At 38.7% G+C, this 27,723-nt stretch overlaps 1 protein-coding gene and 1 pseudogene across 7 annotated transcripts in view; both read left to right on the forward strand.

The window, feature by feature from the left end:
- The window catches only part of LOC135202221 (uncharacterized), a 168,186-nt gene that overhangs the window by 21,730 nt on the left and 118,733 nt on the right, over nucleotides 1-27,723 (forward strand). The gene's annotated exons all lie outside the window — the stretch shown is intronic.
- Nucleotides 12,304-27,723, forward strand: part of LOC135201932 (UPF0764 protein C16orf89 homolog) — a 31,101-nt pseudogene continuing 15,681 nt past the window's right edge.

Here is a 27,723-nt window from a genome sequence, read left to right on the forward strand (position 1 = left end):
CCTGCCTCGTCAGCAGGGAAGGAAGGGTAACTTAAGCTTCTACATGATACGGTCAGCATCACTCCTCTGTAGAATCTCCCTTAACCTTTTCCAGGGATTAGTTTCATAAAGACCAAATCTTGCTTGTCATTTCTTACTACTGCTTTTTTCTCCCGTAAAGCTTTCATAGGAAAGTTTCTATATTCCTTAAACATGGCCCCAATGGCAGAAAACGTGAGCGTGAGCATATTCTATTTACGCCACCACACCTCGAGTGGCTCCGTTCCTACTCTTACTGAAATGGGATAATAAGGTGGATTGTCTCTCCTTTACGACATGGAACAAATTTCCCATTGTCCTTTACGTGTTCATATTCCCTTCACTATGCATCTAACATTCTTGCACTTTGCTCATCTTCGACCTTTCCAAGTACTTCAGTCAAATTTCTTCCCTTCTTGGATCTCAGGCGCACCTGTCTTAGTCTTAGTCTTGGTACTTCTCGGAGGGTTAACGTGTGAGAACCCTACCTTTCCATGGGCATGGGAAATGTTTATTTATATAGCCTGACCTCGTGGATGACCCAGTGATGTTTTAACCACGGTTACTGAGGGCATGAGGTCGAGAGGAATGTCACATACAAAATTCCAAGCCTCTCTTTCTGCTGTTACTCTTTTACGCGTACTAGGAATCCTAGTGTCTTTGCCCTTCGAAGGACGACGTTCTCTCGGGCTGCGAGTAAATCTGACGTCCCATCTCATGCCCAGCTGAATCAGATTTCTGGTGATTTGCCAACAAACTTTCTTAATGAGGTTTGTAAGTCCAGCTCACTTCTTTATTTCCGTGTTGATGGATGTATAGTTTGTTCTCTAATAAAATAAAAAAACCCAAAAAAAAAACCATCTCGAGGCTGTGTTTTACTTATGCATGTGGCGGTATATGTAAAATATAAGTGTTTTCTTTGACTCCTTTTACGCAGGAACCTTCTTGGAGCCCGACTCTTTCTTTGTATTACATTGCATTTCTGATGTTTAAAAAAAATCCCTTTTCTCTCCATGGGCGGAATTAGTCTCGTATATAGGAACGATTCCCGATATTCTCGCTTGTGACACATATAATGAAGAAAGTGCCTCAACTGATTTCGTTTCATGAAGATCCTTCATGTAGAAGATTCTTCTTTCTAGTTAGGCATGTGCCATAAGGGTGGGAGGGTTTGGAGTGCCGTTAGTGCATCTTAGTGTGTACTGTAGGCATTTACTTAAGGGTGTTTGTAGCGTCCCTTTGGGGGCCTCTAGCTGATTCACTCTTAACCTTTTGCTTTACCTCTATTACTTGCTTTCTCCCTTCTGCAGTCTGTTTTTGTTCAACCTCCCTATTACTTCTGGGTGTAACTGTGGAGTTTTCTCCAGTTCCATTTCCCCTTATTTCATCCTTGGTTTTTCTTTCACCTTATTATCTTCTGGATATATTTATACTCACTCTTTTCACTGTTTTAAGCGATGAATGACGAAGGGCGCCGTGTTGTTTGTTTGTATAGTGTTTTTTACGTTGCATGGAACAGTGGTTATTCATTCAGCAACGGGACCAACGGCTTTACGTGACTTCCGAAGCCACGTCGAGAGTGAACTTATATCACCAGAAATAACAAAAAATCTCTCACTCTTCCATGGAATGGCCGAGAATTGAATCCGCGACCACCGAGGTGGGACGCCAACACTATACCAACCACGCCACTGAGGCGTTTGACAGCGTAAATTTCATAAATCAAATCGATCATAGTTTTTGCATGAGTCACGAATGACACCTGGGGGTCCATTTACACATTTTCTTGAGTGGAATTCTTCGTGAATGTATCTTGACCACTAGTATTACCCGTGGTACTGCATCTGTCCTTTTTCATGCACAGGGCACTTCCTGTTTATCGTTTACATGTGCTATATAGTATTATAGGTCCCATCCTCTTACTTGTTTTTTCAATATCTTTTTTCCATTTCCAAAGTGAATACTTTTTAGTAGAATTTTCTGCCCTCTTTTTTAAATTTTGGTGAGTGGACATATTTGACCTTGAAAAAGGCCCTCTGATGCCAATTTTATAGATTCGGGATGCCTTAGTCTTTTTCTTCTTTCATCTGGTATATATAGGACTTGAGGATCCCTTCTCTGATCTTCATACGGAGGATGCTGCACTAGAGCACTTCTTTCCTTTCAATTTTGTATGTGTTACATTTGATAGTGAGGGTGCTTTTTCTATTTTACTATTGCGATTCCGTAGCAGATATTGACTCTCTCTCCCTATGTTTACACGTGCTTTATTCAGGAGTCACTCCTTTGACTTTCTTATTCTCTATCTTTCATGTAGAGGAGCTTTTTCGCCTCTGTTTTGCCATGTGTCATATCCATATCAAAGGGTGTTTTATCTCAGTTTCATGTGCGAATCTCTTGATCTGAAAGACTTTTCCGGAAATACAGTATACTATGATATTTCCAGTCTTCTCTTTGAATTTCTTATTCAGGATGCCTCTTAGTTTTCCGTATGCATTATTTGATGATAATAATAATAATAATAAATAATAATAAATAATAATAATAATAATAATAATCAAGTAATAATAATAATACATGCCTCAGTGGCGTGATCGGCATGGTCTTGGCCTGCCACCTCGGTGGCCTCGAGTTCGATTTCGGGCATTCCACTGAGGGGTTAAAAATGTGTATTTCTGGTGATAGAAGTTCACTCTCGACGTGGGTCGGAATTCACGGAAAGCCGTCGGTCCAGTTGCTGAATAATAACTGGTTCCAGGCAACGTAAAAACACTATATAAAACAAACAATAATAGTAATAATGCTATCATTATGATGAGAATCAGAATGCTTCTTAACAGGCAGATTACCCAGCAATGACGCAACGTCATGGTGTAGCCTACTGGCAGGAGCTGGAGACTCATATAAAGGGGATGCTTTTCCCTAGGAAGCCTTGGCCCATACCCCTGTGTGGGAATGCTTTTTCAGACTGGTAGAAGCACTTCCTCCATCCTGATAAGGCAGCCTTGATGGAGGACCTCCCTGCTTGGTGAATCTATCTCTTCTGGGAAGGTATCCTCGGGAAGAGAGGCTGGAAGTCATCTTAATGCAATGCTTCCAGGCCTTGTGAGTATCCCTGCCGCCACCTTGGGAAGGCAACCCCTGCCGGAGTGCCTGACTTACTCTGGGAAGGCATCTTCTCTTTCTAAAAGGTTTCGAAGCATATTTCTATGAAATGTTTTATAGATCTATCTATCTATCTATCCATCTATCTATCATCCTATCTATCTATCTATCTATCTATCTAACTATCTATCTACTATATATATATCTATATATATATATATATATAATATATATATATATATATATATGATATATATAGTGTGTGTGTGTGTGTGTGGTGTGCTTAGGCATAAGCCAATTTCTGGCAAAGTATACAAGATTATCTGAAACCTCAGTGATATATTGTTTTTATTACTTGTTACGTGTATTTACCATTTTATGTTTATTGTTGTTTCCTATCAGATAGTCAATATTGATTTATCTTACATTTATCTAATACTTCTTCGGACCTTGCAATTAGGTCTTAGTATAAATCACCATGTCTATAATAGGTGCCCCACTGCCCCTCCCCCCCACTTAGAGAGACTTCCTGACAACGCCCTTGTCTTTTACCATTCCTTGCATGGTAGCCTATTTCATGTCTTGTATCATGCACCAGAAATGGTATGGTAACAATAATATTGAAACAAAAATAGTATAGTTTGTAAATTTCAGGTCATTTATTAAAAGCAAAATAATTGTAATCAGTTATCTAAAAGTACCATTTACTCTTCAGAATAGTCGCCCCAATTCCAGCGTCTGCCCTTATCACGAAAGACCGGTGTTGCAACCAAAAGAGAAACTTCCGACCCAGAAAGAGATAGTAAACGTGGTGCTCTTTGGTATCGTTTCTTATAACAGTGAACAAAATTATGATGTAAACGCTGATACATCCACATTTTATGATTATAAATATACGTGCATAATTTATATTGCAAATATAATTTAAATTTATAATCGGTTTAATTATTAGTAATACAAATATATTTCAATTTTACCGTCTCACTGCCCGTTATTTTTGTTGTTTAACTATCCCGGGATGAGAAATAAAAACCATTTTTTTAAAAAAACTTTGTAAACAAATAGAGTCGTAGTACATGTATTGATAGGCGTCTTAGTTTTAAGTTTGTCGCAGTTTTAATCTTCTCATACATTAGTGGTTATAGAAAATGACATATATTATGTGTGTTAATAATGTTTATTATACTATGTTATATTCTGGCGACTTACCTGGAATGAAATGCACTGTTTGCAAAATCCACAAATTCATCGCAAAGTCCAAAAGACAGAAGAGAACTCTCTGGGAAGGAAAAAATTAACGGTGGAGCTGAAAGCAACTTGATGGAGGAGTGGTCTGAGGCTCTACCATCAGTCAGCAGATCCTCAATTAATTCTGAGAGTGATAGGCGCCATAGACAAGACTGTTGGATACTACGAAAAAAATTACGCTCGATTAAACTTTGATGGGATATTTGGTGCCAAAGTTGTCGAAGGTTTGTAGGTTGCATGTCTCCGTCAACTCATGAAAAATATTGTCTAGTGCTTCATTTATACCCTAGACAGCCCTAAGTGGCTGATAGGCAAACTTATTGCTTCCATTTCCAGTGGATTGTCCAACTACATAGCTATACCTACCTAGTACTTACTACTAGGCTACTAGCTACTACCTAGCTAGCTTCTTGTCGTAAGATTGCTTCAGATTTAAGCAGTGGGAAGTCTAGGTCTTATAGGCTAGGTATTAGGAAACATTTATGATAGCCTACCCCATATTGATTTGTGATGTCATCATATTACCCTAGTACTCACGTGGTGTGTAAAACAGTCCCCTGTATGTTTTATTCTATTCTGATTTAGGCTAGTAAAGATTTTTTTTCTTTTTTTTTATTAATTAATACTCTAATGAAAAATGCTTCCAATTTGGGGGCAACTCAAATGACAGTCGAGCTGTTTAACCAAACTTTTTAACACAAATGGTTGCATAAGACTAATTTGTTGGTGATTAAACATTATTTAAAATGAAACTCCCACATATATTAAGTTGCAGAAACTTAATTGCTAAAGTTCCAATAATGATATGGGTGAGGAATTGTCACACACAGATTGGCGCTATGGTCTAGTAACTACTTCAGCAAGCACATTACCTAATATATAGATGATTATAGATTCAGTTGCTATTGCCTGATCCTGTAATGACATAGGTATGAACTCATTTTTTGATGTTACAGAATTATGTTTAAATATAGTATGGTAAGAAAATTTTATTTCTTGAATAGCAATCTCAATTTTTTCTTGCTGCAGTTAGGTTAAGTTCTTACATCTATTTTAATAGGCAATTCTTAAGTTTTGCACTGTTTTTATTGCTATACTTCTGTATTACAGTGTTTGTTTTCACTGTCATGATTTCAAACTTTTATAGTTTCTTTTTAAACCAATCAGTTTTACTTATGCTTTTTTTTCTGTTTATTCTTCCTTTGGTTTGTCAGTTTTCCCATCTATCCAACTAATCCTTCATTAGGTATGTTGAAATTGTTATCTTACTACATTGTCTAATACTTTACCAAGTAGAACTTTGTATCCTCTGGAAAAATTTTATAATTTGTCATTTGTTCCTAGATAAATACAAACTTTCATTCTAGCTAGCAAATGCAAGTTGGAACGGCCCGGCCACCATTGAATGAAGACATCTCTAACACTTTACCCAACTTGCCGTTCGCTTTCTTTCATGCTTTTTTTTTTGCTCTTTTGTTTTGAATATATGCTTGATTGTTTATTTGGATATATATAATCCCTCAATCATATGAACTTCCTACGTCAGAGAAGCTGCAGGTACTTAATCGCTGTCCAGGGTGAGAACAGGCCTTGTAAAGCAGTTCCTCTTCTCATTTGAGGTAGACACCCCCCCTCAAACATTATTTGCATCATGCTGTGCAGCCGAACGTAGAGAAGTATCAACAGCCTGTGAGAGTCTGTCACTTGACACCTGGAGACTATCCAGCATCTCTTGAGAGTGAGAGACTTTTCTTGCCTCACAGTGGCATAGATATCTGGATACCTTTGTAAAGACTCTGTGCTGTGTAGCAGGGGAAATGGGCTGTGTTCTTTGGTTGGTGTTATCAGCGGGGATCTCTCCTGTTGGAGCTACTCTTCAGCAGGTAGCAGATGTTCTTGTCTTCCTTCACTGAAGAGAAGCTTCTCTCCATCTGAGCTTTTAAGGACCACAGAGCTGCCCTTAGTCAAGTCTGGCCACTTGAAGAGTATCAATTTCTCTTCTTTGTTGGAAGAGTTGTCAGACAAGGATCTGACTTTAAAACTGTTTTTTTGTTTTCCTTGTTGCCCTGGTAGCTATCGACAGTTTGAAACATAATGGCCATTCCAAATTGTGTTCGCAAGCAAAATCCATATATAAGACTTGCAGGTTTGTATGTTAGGAAAAATACAAATTACTACTTTAAGATTTGCAATATTTTTTATACTTTTATACAGCTTTTATGAAATTACCTCCCAACCTCCCCACTGAGATGAATAAAAAAAAATTAAAACAATAGAAGCTTGAACCAGTGGTGGCCGACAGACATTATAAAATAAGTGATCCTGTTAATTGATCAAACTTTATTCAATCGTAGTGATAAGTATTTAATAAATAAATTTTATTTTTTGAAATATATATTATTTGTTTGTTTTATCTTTATTAGTTTCTTTCTTTGTATATACCATATGTAAAAATATTTGTACAAATATTTGCTATGTTTGTCTTTGTTACTTTATATGAACTTTATATTCTTTTTCTTTTTTTTGGAAATAGTATACTTAACAAGTTAGAAATGTTTATGAATTTTTCCATAGAAAAGTGAGCTGATTTTTAATTATATTAGAAAAAAATAGTATCATATATTTTCTCTCCCCTCTCTTTATGAAAATAGGTGTGATTGCTGGTGGACCACTTTCCTGTACCAATTCAGTTTCATCTCATTTCTTTCGCTTCATCTTTTTATTCACCTGAGAATACTATGCATCACACTCATTGGACTTTTCAGCTGACTGTCCTAACCTTGTCTAGCTTTTTCCCATTAAAAAGCCAGACAAGTTTGAGATAGATTTACAAACTAAATAGGGATGTGAGAAATGTGAATGTCTTATTTCTTGTAAAAAGAGAGCTGTTTTTCCTGAGGGCATACAAGATTATTTTATTCTTGATAAATATTTAACATGTCATGCCCATTCATACCAAAGTGAACAAGATTTGATTAGCCAATGATCTGAAACATTGTATTCAAAGAATAAAATTTGGTTTGAATTAAAGGATTATTTTTTTTTTTTAGGATGAGTATGTACATTTTTTGCCTTAAGTAACATTCATGTCATTTGAATTCTTTTTTAGACCTAATATTGATATGTGCTTATGTTTTGTTATTGCAGGGCAGTTGACTTGGTTGTTGCTGAATATAGTAAAGGATTCTTAGTGATATAATAGATGACAGTATGAAGAATGATGTAGTTAAAATTGCAGCAAGAGCAGGTAATAAACTTTTATATACAATGTTTATATTGAAATACATGTCTTTATTTTATAAGAGCCTCTGTTTTTGTTCAGGGAAATGGAAGATTATCCAAGTTTAGAAGTATTTAACATTGAAGAAAAAGGGATGACTCCCTTTTGCTTGTATGGTAGTATGTGCAGAAGGAATACTCCATATATGAAACTGCTTGGGTTTTTTTTACCTAGGAAGAAAATAAATTACTTTTTAAAATGTCAAAGTTAAAGTTGTAAATAATATATCAAAAATTAGTTTTTGGATCTTTTTAAGTAAGCTGTTTTTATCTGTAATGATCCCATCATTTTTAAGATGATTAATTTGCAATACATAGTAGCTGATCAGGTGTGAATTGAAAAAAAAAAACTTGTAATGTATTTGCTGAATGCTGTACTGTGAAATATTACTGCATTTTTTGTTCAACGTTGCATAGTAGTCATCAGTATTTAATCCATGCAACCAAATTTAGTTTCTTCTCTTTATTGTTTATAGGTCACATTGTGAAGCAAGCTATGCCACATCTTTTTTATGTAAAATATCCTGGACAAATGAGGGCAAATGAGAAGACTCTTTTATTTGTCATGGGACATCGGACATTCACATCGCCTGGTTGACTTAGTTTGACATGTCTGATGATCTACATCTCCAGGCTCAAGCACTCACATTTAATGGTATTTCTTATCAATTGCCTTGGTATATTACTTGATTGTAGTTTACTTTTTGATACTCTGCAGACCTGATGTCATGCTGTAGGACAAATTTTTGAAATGAACCTTAGCTCTCCCATTAGACATTCCTCTACCTAAGAATGAGTTGCGTTCCACCAATGGCTGTTCATATCTCGAATTTGTTCATAAGTTCAACTTGTTATGTGCAAAGTCAATACATACAGTACTATTTGTGTTTTTTCATACTAAAGCACAATACCAGTATATTGTACTGTATTTTACAGAGTACATTTTATTGATATGAATGATATATAAAATCTAACATCAAAACAATTATGGGTAAAACACAGTAAAGTACAGTTTTTTTCTTACCTTTGAAACTGCTGTTGTTGGCTTGATGTGATGGATAATGAGAAGGGAGAAGTATTGTGGAATTATAAAGGTGGTGGGTTGTCAATGTCTCTTCTGCAGGAGAAAGATTTCATCTGCATCACTTTCTTATTCATTTGGGGAGGAAGGGGCAGCGGGGAAGCAATCATTGAGGGGGTGGGGAGGGAGGCCTTGAAGGTTGAAGGCACTGGTTTGAAAAAATTTGTCTAAGGAATTGTTTGCATTTTTTTTTTTTTTTTTTTTTATCATATAAAGTACAATAACACTGGGACAGCATCATTGATTGTTGTTTCTACTCTTGAGAATCTCTCAACATTGGGGTTCCAATTTCTTTTTCAAAAATAGTCAGTGGCTTTTTCATATAAGAGAAAACCCTGCGGCCATCAATATTGTTTCAAGCTTCTTTAAGGGAACAAGTTTTTCTTCAGTTCTTCTGCTGTTGTTTGCGTTTCTTCCAGTTCCATTAAATCCTCATTTGTCAACTTCTCTTGAGTGGCTCTCAACAACTCTTCAAAGTCCTCTTCCCTGAGTCAAGCTGTAACTTTTCACTTGTATCAGCTAAACTGTTAACGATTCCTCTTGACTCTTCTTGATTAAAACCACTGAAGTCATTTGCAAACTGTGGAAATAAGGCCTTCCATGCTTCATTCATGTTTATATTATCTCACACCATGCATCATCAGCATCCTGTATACAAATTGTAAATGTTGTAACCCTCCCCCAGAAACCACGTTTAAGTTCACATCTGGGTCATTTATCTCCTTTAATGCTTGCCTGTATGTACAGTGAGTGAATAATTTCTTATTTCTTGAAATTTGGCCATTACGTCTTGATCCATTGGCTGAGTGAATGAAGTTGTTAACATCAGGATGGAAATCATTATCCAAAATTAAGAGAATCTTAAAAGGAATCCCATTCTCTCATCAGTACGGCTTGACTTGACTTTGAAAACAAAATACAGCAAGGGTAACCCAGGCTTTGACATTTGAAATCCAGATTATAGATAGAGAACTTTTTGTGATATTTTTCTGTGCCAGTGGATTTGCTGCACGATACATGAGAGGTTTTTAGCTTCAAGTCTCCCAATACATTGCCACCCAGCAGTAAAGTTAGCCTATTCTTCCCCACCTTAAATCCTGACATCGTCTTCTCTTCACGGCTGATGTATGTACACTTTTTCTGGCATTTTTTCCCAGAATTGCTGTCTCGTCAGTATTAAAAATTTGCTGAGGGGTATAACCTTCTGTATCAATCATTTCCTTGAGTAATCTCAGGATATTTTTGGCTGCTTCTTTGTTGGTGCTCACTGACTCCACCATTAATGGTCATGTGAGGCAAGTTAGCACATTTTTTGAAATGATGAAACCGTCCATGTCTTGCAGCAAATGTTTGATCTTCAGCAATTTCACTAGCCTTAGCCTTCAAGTGTGTATTCATATATATACAGTGCCCCTGTTTTTACGACTTTCACATTTCCGCATTTCATTTTGTTGCAGAATTTTGTGGAAACACCCTCGTTCACTGTACCGTGGAGGAAATTTCACTAATTTGCAGATTTTTCTTTGGGTTGTATCTAAAATTATCCCTAATTCACTTTTTTTTGTAGAGCCAACAACTGCATATTCACTAATTAGTGTAGTTTTTTCATGTAAATATATAGACATACTGAAAGAGAGAGTGAAAAAGAGAGAGGATAGAGGTGTGAGAGAGAAAGAGAGAGAGAGCAACTGCATTTTTTCATTAAACTGAAGTACAGTAACTTGCTTGGGATGAAAATTCAAAGGCACTATGGCTGGGGTGAGAGTTGCCTAAGTATGAAATTCTACTGTTATGATATGTGATAATTATAGTCAATTAAACTTGTAAAGAAGTAAGATACAATAAATCAGACAAAGCAAAAAAATATTGCAATGCTGGCTCTGTTAGTCTGTCATGAACTTGCTGTAATTTGTTTATTTTTTTTAATTTTTATGTATATGGTGCAGTAATTGGAAATACATTTTCATTAAAGGACATTTACAGTACAGTACTTATATGAGAGAGAGAGAGAGAGAGAGAGAGAGAGAGAGAGAGACAGAGAGAGAAGATGACAAGAATTTTTTTTATAAATTTATGGGAGATGGTGAGAACTAACCACAAAATAACATAAACCCAGAACTTAATGTAGGAAACCATTTTTTAAAATTGTAAATGTATTGGTATGTAATCACGAAAATACTAACATAATGTAACAAACATGAAAAATTTTTTAATTAATAGCTGACAAACCTTTGGGTCTTAACAATAGGATATTTTTCCAAGTGCCAGCTGGTAACCAGTAAAAAACACAATAAAAGATTGTAAGCAAGGAATCAGTGAGATCTGGCAACTCCTGCTCGTACGAGGTGATAGCTGGTCAGAGACCACGCACTACCTCATGACGTCTTTAGTCTTTTCTTAACTGCCTTAGAGAGTAAGACGCTATTGCTTTCTCTTTCTGCTTGGAGATAGTATGTATACGTGTCCCATTGATCTAAACTACCTACGTACATATTTTAGATACAGTCATACCCCTACATATGAAAGTCCCTACGTTACCAAAAAAAAATCCAGGTTACAAAGGCAAAGACGAAGATTTTTTTGCTTCTGTGTACAAAAATAATTCAGGTTGCAAAAGGGTGTATGTACTGTAAAGTCCGAGATTCGCCTGGGCCGCGGAGAACAATTTTAAAACTCGCGCGCCACCAACTCATTAGACTCGCCAATATCCTCCTGCTCTCCCATTGGTTCCTGATGCTAGTCAGCACCATAAGATCCTGCTCTCCTATTGGTTAGCATCTGTCCCATCATGCCTCTATGTAAAGGCGTTCCTTGACCATTTCGTTGCAGCAGCGTTATCCTAAACACCTGGGATTCGTTCGTTCACATAGATTTCGTTTGTTAACGCCAATTCGTGGTTAGTGGTTTTGCTTTCGTTGTACTGTAAGTTACTTTATCGTGTTGTTTGTGAACTTAATTACTTATGTATTAGCCATGGGTCTCAAGAATGTTGCTGAAGTTCACGGAAAGAAGAGGATGCTGTGGAGACGGAGATGGAGATAATCAAGAAGTGTTAATGTTTTTCTGCCATTTGTTAATGTGGTTTCATATAGTTTTTAGTGTTAATGTTTTGTGCCATTTTTTAATGTGTTTTGTAGAGTTAAGTTTTCATGTTTTCTGCCATTTGCCCTCCTCCTCTGTCACCACTTTCGGACATCGCCTTACTCGAACAAAGGTAAGGTTCCACATTTTACTACATACGATCGTACATGTATGTACAGTATTTCTTGTACCCTGTACACTAATACACTTTATTTACAGGTACAATAAAGGTTAGGTTAGGTATTGAATGGTCCAAATTGTATTTCATTGTTTTATTGGTCAATTTAGCTTAATATAAAATTTACTGTGGTGTTTTTGTAGGGCTTGGAACAAATTAGGCAATTTACATGTAAAACGTAGTTCGAGATACGAAAAAAATCGGGTTACAAAGGCCGCTTTGGAACGGATTGATTTCGTAACCTGAGGCACTACTGTATCCTTGCAAGTTAGCCCAGCATTATTTTGTTTATTTATTATGCCAATCGCACATAATGGTGAGAGGTATAAGCTAACTTTAGCAGTAGGTAAGTATATTCCAAATAATTCTATTATAAAGATTTTTAATATTCCTTTTTTTTTTTAGCAAAAAATTAAGTTTTCTTAATTTTTTGTAGAAAAAGCAGTGCTCAGTGTGTTTCTGTCACCTTGAATGCAGAATAATGGTGATTTGTTTGGTGAGTGACAGAGAAAGTCAATCTACCAACAATAACTTCACCAGCAAAGATAAGGTTGATTTATGCCTGAACTTGGATTAACATGGAGAACTCCAGTTTCACCCAGTTAATTATGAATTTGTAAATATGTAAATAGACAGGTTTTTTATGAAGCCATTTATTAATATTAAAATGTTAGTTATGCGATTATGTTGATTTAATAGTTAATTCATAGTCATAACTGTACAGTAAGAGTATACTAGTAACCAGAATATTTCAGAGGAGGAAAGTAATCAGTGCTTGGCTGAGCTTCTTGAACCAGTGGATGGAATGATGTGTAGAATGAGCGAGTACTGCCAGCGTGTGATGACAAAGCCTGGAATGGAAAAATACATTCTTTTGTCATCAGATTCTTTACTCTGTTGTTGCAGAAATTGGTAAGTTTAATACATGAGTGTTATGTACATGTACTGTATAGTGTTGTTACTAATCACATGTTTTAATGGAGGTATAACTTACCTATACGTATAGGAAAGGCTCTTCACCCTAGCTGCCATAAAGAGTTGCTACTCTGCCTCCTTGGAGGGATTCAAGAACAGGGGTTCAACTTGTGTGCTCTTCCAGTTATTTCCATCCTGTGTGGTTGTCTCATGTAGGAAAGTTTCACCTAATACTGTATGATCCCTTCCAAAACTTTGTTGCTATTGTTTAAAAAAACTTATTGAGTTCAGTGTACCAACCCTTAGTGGATGCTTCTCTTAGGGATCTTATCCTGAAGACAGTATTCTAAAATAACCTAGAAAGATTTCTCACATAAAAAACAAGAGGAGTATAGGCCTGACCTATGTGACTGGTATTTTTGGCAAAAGATGCAGACAACCTCCTCATAACCTCATCCTTCACCCTTATTGTTTTGTCATTCCTTGCCTTTTCACCTTGATAAAAAGGAATAGTACAACAAGGGTACTTGTCTACACTGCAGATGAAAAATAATTGCATTGTTCCTATGCAACTATGCGCTATAGTGGTACTAACATGGTACTAGCTCATTTCACAACACCTTGTTTGTCCCCAGAATTGATGTTCACTGTAGTCCAATGGCTCTGGTGCGTAGGGGATGGTGTCCTAAGTAGCAGTATGTTGCCTTGTAAAATAGCCACTCAGACAATCATAGTGGTTGTTTTTTTTATTCCAAAACCCCCCAAAAAAAAAATTTTAAATGAAGTTTTCGATATAGACCCATCACTTTGTGAGGTATTACTCTTGACCTTGTGAGCTTTTAAACCTGTAATCAGGTGGTACTTGATTTGACAATTTTCTGCCAATAAAGGACTTCAGAGCCTGGATGTGTAGGCAGCAAGCTGGATTTTTTTTAAGCACTTCTGAATCAGCACTTAGAGGCAGTCTTAAAGTAATAGGTTTATACCAACAAATTCAGGTATGTTTTAAAAAAAAGGATAGAACACAGTATGTTACCAAATGAATACAACAAAAAAACAGTAGCATATACTAATTGCGCACTTGGCCATGGGTATTCAGTAAACGAAAGCATTCAGAACTTGGAGGTAACCCTTTCAATCCAGAAAATTTGTCATGTGGAGATAATTTTGAGTGCTTTTTTTGCCTTATTCAACAGGAACATGAAAATTTGTGTTAGTGACGCTTAGTCTGATTTCAAGACAGGATGCCTCACTCTGTTTTTCATGGTTCTCAGTATATCTGATAAGATGGTTCAATAGTTTATGTACTGTAGCTTATAACACATTGTTCTTGCATTCCTTGTCAATTTTTCTTTAAATCATCATGTTTTTATATTGCATGGTTTTTATTCTTTAAGGTGTCTTCATGACAAATTTTATAGGCACAAAAACTAATACATCAAACCATAAATCCAGGGGCAACTTAGCATAATCATAGGAAAAGTATAATTTTCTAGGTTTGTATATCTACTGGTTTCACTTTGTAATGATACAATTCCTTACAAACAGAAAACAATGGTATTTAGACTAATGTAACTTCTTGATAAGCGAGAGAATTTTTGGTAAGGACGAATCTTTTTCATCAGAGTGGATGCGGGGAGTCGACTGGAGAAATGGTTAGTGAAACACAAAAGAAGTGGAAGCTTGGAGCAGCTTCAAGAAGAGATGTGCTCAAATTTGTACTCAGAAGCTCTTGCCTTAGCTGCTACTACATTTAGTGATGATGTGCCTACATTTAGAGATTTAACTGTAGAGATGGGTAAGTAGGTTGTCTTTTTATGGAACATCATTAAAATTTGTGAGAACAGCATGCTAGTGGAATAACTAAAAAGCAGTGATCTGGTTGAAATACAAATCAAGCAGAGTAACAAGATGGTTTTACTTCTGTATCAAGGGAGGGGTTCCTGTCAAGTAATTTCACAGGACGTGCATACTTCACGGTGCCCTTGACAAGGATTTACTGAAAAGGAACCAAACAGGCATCCTGTTTTCCAAGTCACTGAGAAACCAGAAGAGGAATGATGTTAAAATTGTAGTTCGTAACATTCTATAGTTATCCTAATTTGTTGTATATTTCTTTACAACTCTACCCAAAGTGATATATCTACTGTATGTGATACTTGGCAGTTAGGTGTTACCTTGAGGATTTATTTTTTCTGTTTAGTGTTTTTATTATGCATTCTACTCTGTCATTTCTGTAAAAAGTTTTAGTTTAATTTACTGAACAATATATTTAATGTCATTTTTCTGTAAAAAAGTTTTAATTTCCTGAAGGATATAGTTAAGGTTTTTTTTTTATTACAGCCCTATCAATCATGTATGCAGTCATATTGTAGTCTCAAATGCTCCCTGACTCAGCAGTCTTTTTTTTTTTTTTGTTTTTTTTTTTTTTTTGTTTTTTTTTTTTTTTTTTTTTTTTTAATCAAAGAATGCATCTTCATTACCATAAAAAATGGTAAATCCACACTTCGGAACTTATTGCCTATATGTTAAACATGGTAAACATTGAACAAAGTCAGCCACTGTAGGTGGAGAATGAACTTCAGCAAATGCTGGATAAGCATAGGACACACTGGGTAGAAGTACACTAAGTCATTGGCCCATTTGTGATGTGCATGATGAGGTGACAATTTGTATTTATGACATTTTCAACTGTAATGTGAACACATAGCACATGCCACATGAACCTTCAGTCAGTTATCAATCAATTGCATACTTTTATGAGCCAGCAGCACTGTTCACCCTTGAGTCACCTGGTCCTTGATGTGCCAACCCAATCCTGTAACCAGTAGCACCTTGAACACAGCAAAATAAGATGAACCCACATCTGGTCAAGTATCCTTGGTGGGTGGTAGTTAAGTCATAACCTCTGCATGTCCATCTAGCAAGTAGCATCTTGCTGTCTCAGCTCCAGACTTTTTGTAGTTCTTTATGGACTTGATTCTTCACAGATTTTCATATTATCATTATTTTACCATTAGGCTTTCTTATTTTTGCCATTGTAATTGTGCATTTTCCAACAGTTTATTGCCAAGTATTCATTGGTGAGTTTTTGTTTTTAACCTTCTCTGACTGGGAGTAGTATGACACTGGAATAAAAAGAAAAATTTTAACACTACTTGGCAACTGAGCATCATTTATGTTGCATATGAGGTTTTGGACAATACAAAAAGAATTTTACTCCATCACCTTTTGATGGTTGTACCAATAAGAAGTACAAGTGAAAGTATACAAACAACCAGAGAAGAAGACGGGCAGGGGGAAATGATCTAATTTTATATTCGGATTCAGAGCTTTAGCTGAGGCTGCCCAATGTGGTAGTCTGCACTCATCTATTTAAAATGTCTTGTTATTATACGGCAATATATGTTACTCAAGCATCCTTTACTACACTTCATGGCAATGGGATTACCATTATTTCTCTTTCTCTCAACAGTCTCTATCTCTCTCTCTCTCTCTCTCTCTCTCTCTCGCTCTCTCTCTTGTCTCTTTCACAAAAGCTCATTGTTATTTGCTATTGTGCCCTTACTCTAGCATTTTTCTCTCATTGTCTGAAGTGAGTACACCCTACAGATGAGTTGAAACAGTACAGTGGAGAGAGATCAGAGGGAACAGAGGTTTGACTCTGGTTAACCACATGAAAAAAGTAGCATTAAGGATGTGAAGATAAAGAAGTCAAACAACTAGGTGATGAGAAATGAAGGGAAATAGATGATTAACTCTGGTTATCCAGTGGAAAAAAGAATTAAGGCTGCATATGTCAGTGGTTTGTTTTCAGTATTACAAACTTGTATATTTTTTTTAAACTAAAGAGTTTTTTTTTTTCAGAACTTTGTTTGTGGGCATGTTGGGGTATGTGGAGTTTTTACGAAGAGACTGGTTACTTGGTATTTTCAAATGGCAAAGTGATAGTGGATGTTTCCCATCTACCAAACAGCCAATAGGTCGCAAACTCCTCATGGAAGAAGAGTTACCTGGTAAGTTATTTGCTTTGGTAGATGCATTAAAAGACACTGTTTATGGCTCCAACCCTAGACACTCGGGTTCTAAGCATTGCTCATCTGTGCTGGCACTAAAGACCCCTCACTTTATGATTGCCTCTCAGGTGCATTGGCTCTCTTCAAGACATACTCAATAAAGATCCAGCTTACATTCTGCTCATCCAATCTCCTAAGTTTCTCTGTCTCTAGCATATCAGACGTTTCTGAAAGTCTGGAAAGACCTGTCAACTTTGCTCCCCAGAACTTTTCTTTAAATGATTCCTGCTCTTTTTCATTGTCAGCATAACATTAATCTTCAATTCCTTTTCTTGGTGAGAGGTTGCAGTAATTTTTGATAGTGCAGTTGCTGCTCATCCTCAGAGGAGTTTTGTCTGTGTTCCTAGACCAACTAGTAATATCAGTAATTTTCTTGTAGCAGCTACATGGAAGATCATGATTCACTCCTCTTCTGTGATTGTGGCAACAGTGGTACAAGCATGCCAAGCTCTGTCCATAGGTGAACATAACTTTTTCTGCTCTGAGAGTTTTTTCACTGTTCTTTGCTTTGTCACCAAGATATTGCAACTATCTACTGAGGAAAGTTAAACTCATGGGTCTAAGTTACATGTTAAAATTTTATTACATTCTTAGATTGTGCGCTCTTGTATTTTCACATCTCTTGGCTCCCTTCTTGATTTGTAGATGTGGAAAGTGTTTTCAGGATATTTCTTATAATTAGGATTTACATTTTCTTTAAAATATAGTTTTATTCAGTCTTACCAAGCAGTTATTCAGCTGTAGGATTCCTACGCATAGGAATCCTACAGCTGAATAATTGCTTGGTAAGTATGAATAAAACATTATTTTTATTATATATAATTTTTAGGTTTCATAGTCAATACTGTTTTCCTAGTAATATCCCCATGTTTCATGGTAAAATAGATTTGCTTTGCCACAGACCATCCTCCCTCTCACCAAACATATTTATAGTTGTCTACATTTTTAGATTGAGTGCACTTATTTCTCCCTTTCAAACTTGCAGTCTGTAGAGAGTGCATTTAAGGGATTTGTTCCTACATGAATACAAACCTTTGTTCTTTACATAAGGATTGTGCTTGCAAATGAGAGCTGGAAAGGCCATTTAACTTTCAGACAAGGTCATTAACTGCTGACAGGTAGGAGGATGCCTGCTCATCTGTCTGTCTGCACTCTACCTCTGCTTCTAGCAGCTGTTGTGTGGACTCTGCTTCTAGCAGCTGTTGTGTGGACATCTCTGTGCTCTCTGCCCAACTTGCCATTTTTCAACTTTGAGTTTGCAGAATGCAAAGCCTGCTACATCAGAGAGTAGTCTCAGGTGTTTAGAGCTGTGCAAGGAATAACAGGCCATGTAATAGGTTCCTCATCTCAGTAAAAATAGACCCCTATATGCTATGTGCCTCATGCTGAAAGCACAAGTGCAATCCAAGGTATAGTCCACGTTCAGGGTGCTCTGTCTGGCCGTGGATGATGTTTGCCAGGAAAAAGAAGAGAGAGAAGGCCTCCCAGGTGTCATCAGAGTTTAATAATACTTCACAAGTGACACCAAATGTTGTCTTTGATATCTTTCTCCCTCCTACCAAACTTCTGCCTGCTGTTGCCATTTCCAAGGGAGTTTAGGTCCCTTTTGCTATATCCTACTGTATTGCTTTGGTAGAAATCCAATGGCAGGAATGGCTTGCTGGGTTCCCCTCTTAGAACCTTTCTTCTCTTGGAGGAAGAGTTGTCCTCTGGGGGACGCTTGTTCTTGGGGCATAGAGAACCCAACACTGATTCCAGATACTGTAGAGGCCAAGGATCTAGGGAGCGATGACACTCCCTGCGCATTTTTGGGGGAGCTGAGTGTCTGTTCTCTGATTGAACATTTGAGGGCTATGTCAGGGTCTGGATAAAGTGATAATAGATAAATGAGTGACTGCTATATGTTGTTTGTTTTTTTATATCTGTAATAGTCTAAGTTTGGCACATTTTGATGCTGGTGGAAGTTAAATTAATATTTTATTAAGAAAAATCATACAGTATTTGTGTGAATGCTGTTACATGGGCTATGTGATGCATTAATGCCATTCATGTAGAGTAATTAGCATAGGGTAAGTAAGTATTTGAATTTTTTAGGGTCACAATGGATTTTTTCAGGCTAAAATAATATATATGAGGGTATGTATAATTATATTCGTGGTATAGGCTCTATAGTCATATTTCAGTAAAATATTTTCATCCCAAACCAAGCTTGCCTCCTTAACTACTAAATTCCACCCTGTTGTTTTAAGCCATAAAGAAAATGAAAAAAGACTAATTAGCACAGTGCTTTGTGCTTTTACCATTAAATCAGCATCTTTATGGAGCCTTACTCTTTTTGGTTTTTGATATACTTAGGTTTAATTTACTATGTTTACCTTTGAATTCAGGCTCATCCAGAGATTCTACACATTTGCCATAATGTACCCCTTAGAGCAACAGTGCAACAGAGGGCAGTATCTACCCATGGAGAATTATGTGGCAGCAAAATTGTCAGTCCTTCATGAAATAAAAGTTAACTGAATGGTTTTATGCTGATAATAAATCAGTGGTAGTTAATTAATCTCCTTCAGCAAAAAAAAAACCCTACAACTGCATGTTCTTCCTAGGGTTACCTTATGGCAATCCAGATTGCCTGATCAGAAGCATTTTTGGTCGAGCCTTAAGCAAAAGGTAAGCATAGTAAAGTCAACCTCACAGACTTACTTTTACACATCATAGTTTCAGGCTCATGAACATTTTTTTGTGTATGTTCGTGAGAGATGTAAGTTTTGATGTTGATATCAAACTCTTAAGTCTTTTTAGGCACATCTCAAAGGTCTCGGTTAGCTAACTCTGGAAATTCTTATGGCAGTTCCATCCTTCTCAGCTAACTGGCTGTTCTGGTTAAATTATTTGATAATTTAATTTTGTAAAACAAATTTAATTTTGAACATAGACCGGCTGTGAGTCTCTTGCAGCCCATGAATTTGAGACCCTTTATTTGATCTCACATGGCACTACTACCAGTTAACTGCCACCCCAAGTTAAAAAGGATCTTGAATATCTTGGAATACTTTCATCTCATGAAATGGGCTGGATTATAATTATTGCATTTGGTTATATGAAAAAATATTGTTTCAGAAAAACATTCCAGTTTGTATTTATGTAATTTACTGTTTTTTTTTTTTTTTTTATCATAGATGGATGCCTCTCTCATCTGACAACAGTTGCTGTTTCAGCCCTTGCAGTTCACTTACATTATTTGCTCAATCCCAGTAGAGTAAACATGGTGAAAAAGAAAGTGCCACCTCCGATGGTTGATCCTGCCCGTGTTTTGCAGCCACCACCTCCAGAGGTCAATTTATTATATTCCCCTACAGGAGAATTATTTAACCATCCATTATTCAGAGAGGACTTCCAAGATGGCACCTTCAAGTAAGTTACAAATTATTATCTAGCCATGTAACCCATCAGTTTTAATGTATATTTGTGAGAATTATTGTTTGAAAGAAAATACCCATTCATTTTTCATTTAAAGTCAGTAAAGGTTTTTTCAGAATATAAGCATGTCTTGGAGAGGAAAAGAACAAAAACAAAAATAAAGCAGTATCATAGTAACTAAATTCCTCTTGGAAGGTACATAATAAGACAAGAAGTAAACTAGTCAAAAGTTCAGTTTTTTTAACAAGTTTTATTTTTAGGTAAAAATCTATCACTTTATAGTTGCCAATAGGTACTACAATTGCTTGTTGGTGCATCATTTCCTCTCCGGACATGCTTAAGATTAAAGGAATCCAGTTTGTTGTCTGCACATTCAGGCCAGAAGGCACTATTGACAGAAAATAGTCCTATCAACTGTTGTCTGAGTAGCCTGCAAGCTTTGTGAGGGCTGGAGGAGGTCAAATTACCTGCTAACAAATTGATATTTTACCCAAAAAAGTTCCATTGTGGTTTGTCTTGGTACTAAAAATCCGTGATCTGCCCGTGAGCTGTTTCAAGGGGGGATAATTGCTGCTATTTAGACATCAACTTTCAGGAATGTGTATTTAGCTTTAGAGCTTTGCCTTGTATCCTTTTTTCCTAGTCCAAGGGGATAGTGTCCTTAGCAGCAGCTGTCAAAGTATAAATCCCAAAAATCACTTTAGAATTCACATATGTGAAATTTAGCCACTGATGCAACACATAGAGATTCTGGTTGTCTTTTTATGTGCTTTATCTCCCAAAATAAACTTCATCCTCCAGAGGAATCTAGAAATCATTATCTTCTTCTTCAGGGAGAACAGATCTATGAGATTCAGTTCCAATACGTTGCTTCTTATAGATGGACATATCCCCTGATTTTAAGGTATTGCTGGAACAAGTTTTCTCCTATTTAGCAGTGCTGAGACTACTAGGCAATGATAAATGGGAACTTGTTTGAGCAGAAAGTACATAATTAAAAGTGAATCCCAAGGATCCAACCATGGCTTCTGCTAAATAAGAGGTAACCTTTATTACCATCCTCTTTGGTATTTGAACCACAGAAGTGACAGCAGAGGTTCCACTAGTATCAGCACAGTGCCCCATAGAGGCTTTTTGTATTCTTATTGTGTTGGGCTTTCCTTCAACAAAAGGAGCCAAACATGCCTGGTAAAGTGAAAAGAGAGCCTATAGATTAACGCAAGAGTTCTCTGCACTGTGAGAGTGTGAACACACTCCTCACCATGGTAGTGATGCACACACTCCCCACACTGCCGGAACAAGTGCACTTGTCACTAACTGAGGGAGGCCAGTAGTAAAGAGAAGCTTCCATTGTAAAAATCACCTCTAAAGAATTATTACTGTATCTATTTATTTTTTCCAGGAAAAGTCTTATACTGCCACCATTTGTAGTTTAGATCACAAGGGAAATTAGTGTGTTGAATATCATGGTAGACCAAGATTACTGTTCTTGCAAAATTCCCAATGTCTAGTTCATATGCTGAGTGAGGAAAAACATATTTCTATGGGAATATTTTAGTTGGTCAGTGGAACCTTCTTCAGTGTAATTCAAAAGAAAGTAATATCATGAATCATTTCATTTAGTTCCTCCCATTTATCTCAAAATACTGTGACAGTCCTTTTAGTAAAAAGATGAGAATCTTGATTGGATCCCCAACAATATGCCTTTTTAAATATCTAACTTCCCTGGTAGTTACATATATATATAGCTTTATCCCGCGATTCTTCGCGCACACGGCAGAAATTCAAAATTCGCGGCTATCGACCGATAGACGGTCAGGTAATCATACCTGTGCTCCCTCTATCCAGGTACTTGGAACCATTCCCATTTGCCCTCAGAAATTCCCTGCCGTCGTTCAAGCAACACGTTGGAAATTCGCTCTACTTTGTTCGGGTTTGCTTTAACTACAAATTGGTGAAGTGCCCATTGCTTGGTTTTTCGTTGATGGCTTTCGCTGATATTGATAGACTTTGTTGCTTTCCGACTTGGACTTTTTAACTTGTTTTCTGAATTTTCAAGATGGCTGACCTTGTTGTTAGAATGTGTGTGAAGGGGCGCAAGACCCGGCTTCCAAAAGCTGCTCTTGATCCCCACACAGTATGTAAGAATTGTAGAGGGCATGTCTGTACATTTGATAGCAGATGTAATGAGTGTGAAAGGTTGTCGGAGAGAGAATGGAGAGAATATGATCGTTATGTGAGGAGATTGGAGAAGACAGAATTAGGAGAGCTAGATCTTCGAGTGTTCTGTCAACTAGATCTTCTGATAGTCAAGTCCTTTCTAACTTGTCTAACACCAATATTTCTGATCCTAGCCCTAAGGTAGTAGTACCAGATCCACCTGCGGAGTCGGAGGTAAGTGAGCCTACTATGAAAGATTCATGGCTGCTTTTTCTGCCTTGGGTGTGAAAGTGCAATCCCTTACTTCGGATAAGGAAGTGATGTGGGGGGCAGTGCATGGTTTGCAGCGCAAGTTCGGTGACAGTGCTAGTGCAGTGGAGGGTGCGTCCGTTCGTGTCTGTCATGCTCCTAGCCCTAGTTCCATGCTCCCCAACCCCTGGGAGAAGGAACGTCGACAGGCTAAGGGAGGTGAGAGATGTTGAACAGCGAGCGGACGTCCCCTCGAGCGATCCTGTTGACACATCCCAGGACGCTCCCCCTCGCCACAGGAAAGGCGAGATGAGGAAGCGTTCGTCATCCTCGGACGACGCAAGACCCAGACGCGGTTGGCAACAACCTCAAGAATCGAGACCTCTCAAGAGCTGCAGGTCCCCCTTTACTTTCCAGCAACCCTCTTGTACCAATTGGAGCTCTCCTGAGAGATTCCTGTCGGAGGAGGACGACGCGTCCATGCCTAAACAGAGGTATAGGACGCATAGCTCTTCGAAGGAAGAAGACGTGCACATTACGTCAGTTCACACCTCTCCCCCTCCCCCGGATTGGGAGGTGTCGCCAGAAGACCCCAGCTAGAGTCTCCGAAGCTGTAGACGTACATGCAGTGCCATCTCCAGTTGTTCCCCAGCAGCAAGAGGCACCGCAAGCTGCGTGCTTGTCAGAGCTTCAGCAGTCCATTACGTCTCTGTTTGACGTTTACAAGTCGCAAGGACTAAGAGAGGAAGCACGCAAGAAGGAAACTAAGGACGTCAACAGACCCAGGTATAGGATAACACCAGAGTTAAGACAGCGAGACGCTAACAGCCAGCAAGACGCTGGACTCGCTGCAAGTTGCAGCACTCATAGACGCTCCCTCCGTAGCAAGCTAGACGCGTGACGGGAGGTGACCAAGGATCGTGACGCTCCCTCGCAGCATGCTGGATGGCATGCATGACGCACGCAGGCAGGACAATGCGCGTGATTCCCCCACTCGTTCGACATCAGAAATCGCCAATCCTTTGGAAGAGATCTCAGAGGAGGAGACGCAAGAAACTCTTCATGCGGAGGATCTGAAAAGATTACTTGCGGTATTGGCGGACTTATATCCGAATGATTTGCAGCAGGCTGTACCTCGGAGCCCGCCTTCGCAGTTTATGAAGGGTAGACCCCAGAAGTCTTCCTCCTTCGAGAATGAGGTCTCCTCTGCCTTAGCCCAAAAGGCCACGCAGGACTTTATATCGAATCCCCGATAATTGTTTTTACGATAATCGGGAACCTCGCCGAATGCGCGAATTCCTGGAATTTCTAGCGTTTGTAAGAAGAACTTCTACTGAAGTAAGGATATCTCTCAGTAGACGACCAACCCTGGAATACAGAAGAACGAACGCGAACATCCAGTTTGGCTTGAACTTTCGTCTTCGGGTTTTCTGTTTTCACTATTGAAGCTTTCCTTAGGGGAAGACTTCTCCTTCACTCTCTTGACTAGAGAAGGAAGGGTGTAGATTTCCAATCCTTATTCTCATTCCTCTAAGGGAAAAGAATTTAGGATGGAAGTCGTTGTACAGAAACCTACAAATACACGACGTATATTACCCTCGAGACATGATTCTGTTAAGCAGTTGAATTGTCCGGCGGGTAGTCGCATACCGTAGTTAATTCTACGGTTTGTGACCGAGACGGCTAGTATCCTAATGGACTGCAACTCTGGAACTTGTATGCATCTTCCAGGAGTTACCAGTTTCGATTTTAAGATACTTATGGTATGGTCACGACAACACCACCTCAGTTTTTTGTATTTACCGAAATCCGTTTTTGTTTAAATATTAATTCTCGAGCATAATAGATCCCTTTTTTAATGCTCGATTATTCTAGCCGAACGCATTCCTGCGAGGAATGGATTACCTGGCAACTCAGGATAGCGAGTGAGCAAGAAACACTGAGTAGGGGACTGCAGAAAGACAACCCAGTACCAGCTGGCTCTCCGAGATGCACAGTCTGCTTATGTCTCTCTCCCCTACAATGATTGACTAACGAACCTTTTCTCTGTCCAAGCCCAAATAAATTCGGGACTTAAGGGTTCTCGATTAACGGGGATTCTCGCATACATGAATGACATCTTCTGCATCCGCTTGAATATTGCGAGAATTTTCAACAGAGATATATATTCTGGACTCTTTCATCTTTATGTTTACCGCACGGTAACAGAAGTCTTTACTAGTCTCTCGCTGCATCGCATTGCGATAATGCGGAATGTTTTCTTCAGACATCTGAGTTTGTCTTCAAAATATCTCGTATTCGGAGGGGTGTAATTGTTCATTGTTCACCCCGAATTGACAGATATATACGGAAGACATCGCCTGCTCCCCGACCCTTCCAGCTCTACTTCCAAATGATCAGCCCATGAGAAGTAGTACTTCCATGTGTTTTTCATGACTGGAAACCAGCCCGCTTTCATTGCAACTACAACCCCTCACGTTACAGCAATGAATAGCTGTTAGCGTTTCAGTCCTTTGTAAGCAAAGGTTCAGAAACCTTGAGAATCATTCTCTCGATTCGGCTGTGAAGAGGTAGGTTGCATTCACTTTCCACCTTCGTCTTCAATAGAACATAGTGTTGTTTTCGTTTTAGCTGAGATTCAACTACTATGAGAATGTCTTGCCATTAAGGACCTCGGTCTCTAGAGGCCAATTGACTTTTGCCTATTGGGCACATGCCTTAAGAGAATCATCACCTCATTAAGAGATTCACCACCTTGCCGTCCAGCATCAGTGACAAACAAATAGACAATTTGTATGGTCTCTCGGCATAACCCTTTAAAAGGCAAAGATCACGTGACTTGCTCAGATGCTTGGACAACTTACCTCACTACCGAACGCAGTCAGTAGGCAGCTGTCAGAGCGCCCGATTCATTTACGGTTTACGCTGTGGACTTAGTAGGTTGTTCCAGAACAATCAGTTGAGTTGGTGGGACGACACCAACAAACTACAAGAAGGCTTCGAACTTCAACAGAAGAATCCCGACCTAGTGTTGTATTCAGACGCATCGGACGTTGGGTATTGGGATGGGGTGCAACACTGGGGAAGGGCGAGATCTCGGGTCTATGGGAAGACCATCAGAAGAAATGGCATATAAACGTGAAGGAACTGGTGACCATTCATCTAGCGCTAATACGCTTCCAGGAGGAGGTCCAGAACAAGTTAGTACAGGTCAACGCAGACAACACCACAGCGTTGGCCTACATCAGGAAACAGGGAGGCACTTGTTCGGATTCCCTTTACGAGGCAGCAAAAGATCTCCTGTGGGCAAAAGCGAACAATATAACTCTGATAACCCGCTTCATAGAGGGGGAGAACAATGTCAGAGCGGATCTTCTCAGCAGAGGAAGACAGGTTCTCACGACAGAATGGACCCTACATCACGAGGTGTGCAGCAGACTTTGGAATCTGTGGGGAGAACCGTCAATAGACCTCTTTGAGACGCAGAGAACAAAGAGGTTACCTGTTTACTGCTCTCCAGTTCCCAAGACCAGAAGCAGTGGCAGTGCACGCCCGCCTTCCTCATGGATTGGGAAAGGACTAGACACGTACGCCTTCCCCTCATTCAAGATCCTAGACTGAGTCATGAAGAATTTCAGGGAGTCGAACAACACCTGCATGACCCTGATAGCTCCGTTTTTGGCCCATGAGACCCTGGATCACAGAAGTGACGGAGTGGCTAGTAGACACCCCCAGATCGTTACCTTGTCGGAACGATCTACTCAGACAGCCACATATAGAGAGATACCATCAAAATCTCCTCGCTCTCAATCTAACTGCCTTTCGACTATTGAAAAACTGGCAAGAGCGAAGGGCTTTTCGAGGGAAGCTGCAAGAGCAATAGCGAGAGCGATGAGGACGTCCACAATCAAGTGTACCAGTCAAAGTGGGATGTGTTCAGGGAATGGTGCGGAATTAACAACATTTTTTCTTCCTGTACCTCTCTAACTCAACTGCCAGATCTTCTGTTACACTTAAGAACCCAAGAGAAACTAGCTGTATCAACCATCAAGGGATACCGCAGCATGCTAGCCTCTGTCTTCCGCCACAGAGATATTGACGTGTCGGGAGACAACGATCTCTCGGACCTCATAAGGTCCTTTGAGACAGTTAAGAGTAAGGAACAACAACAACCCCCTCTCGGAATTTGGATGTAGTCCTGATGTTTGTTCCGACACGGCATACAAACCTTCGGTCCTTTTACAATAGGAAGGTACTAGCGGCAGCTGGATGGTAGTAAGCTTTCGAACAAGGGGTTCGGTAGTTAACTGCTTGTCCGACAGGCGCGCGCGCGCGACTGGTAGGTAAACAAATCACTTTTGCTTTCGGCCTGCTGGCGTGTGGACGTGTATCATCGCTCTCTGCCCGCTTCATCGTCGTTGCTTTCGCATGGTTGTGTTTTTCTTTTTTCTATTTATCTAGTGAAACTGAATTGTAAGTACAATCATTTCATATTTATTTCCATTGAATTCAATTGTGAATTAAAGGATCTTGGTTTCACCACGCCCTCCGATTACCCGAGTGCCGGGACTGAAGGGCGTAAGTGCGGGAATTCATTTTCCCAGAAATGATCCTCGGATTGTGTATGCGGTGCCGAGGGCGGGAGAGCGCTCGCTCCGAGCGTATATTTTGGTTTGGAAATGTGTAGATGAAAATCGTAAGTAAGTGCTCTTTTCATTTATATTTTTTTGACCTGTATGCTCGTTGCCGAGCGAATGCGTTCGGCACGGAACTTATTCTGTATGGAAGTGGAATCACAAGTACAGTATTCTTTTTCATTTTCATATATTATTTTGATTGTAGCAATACTCATTTTGGATCAGTTTCCGAGCTTACCCGGAAATTGATCCTTTCCCCTTGTTATTTGAATGAAG

The sequence above is a fragment of the Macrobrachium nipponense genome, chromosome 30, assembly GCF_015104395.2.
Source record: "Macrobrachium nipponense isolate FS-2020 chromosome 30, ASM1510439v2, whole genome shotgun sequence".
NCBI lineage: Eukaryota > Metazoa > Arthropoda > Malacostraca > Decapoda > Palaemonidae > Macrobrachium > Macrobrachium nipponense.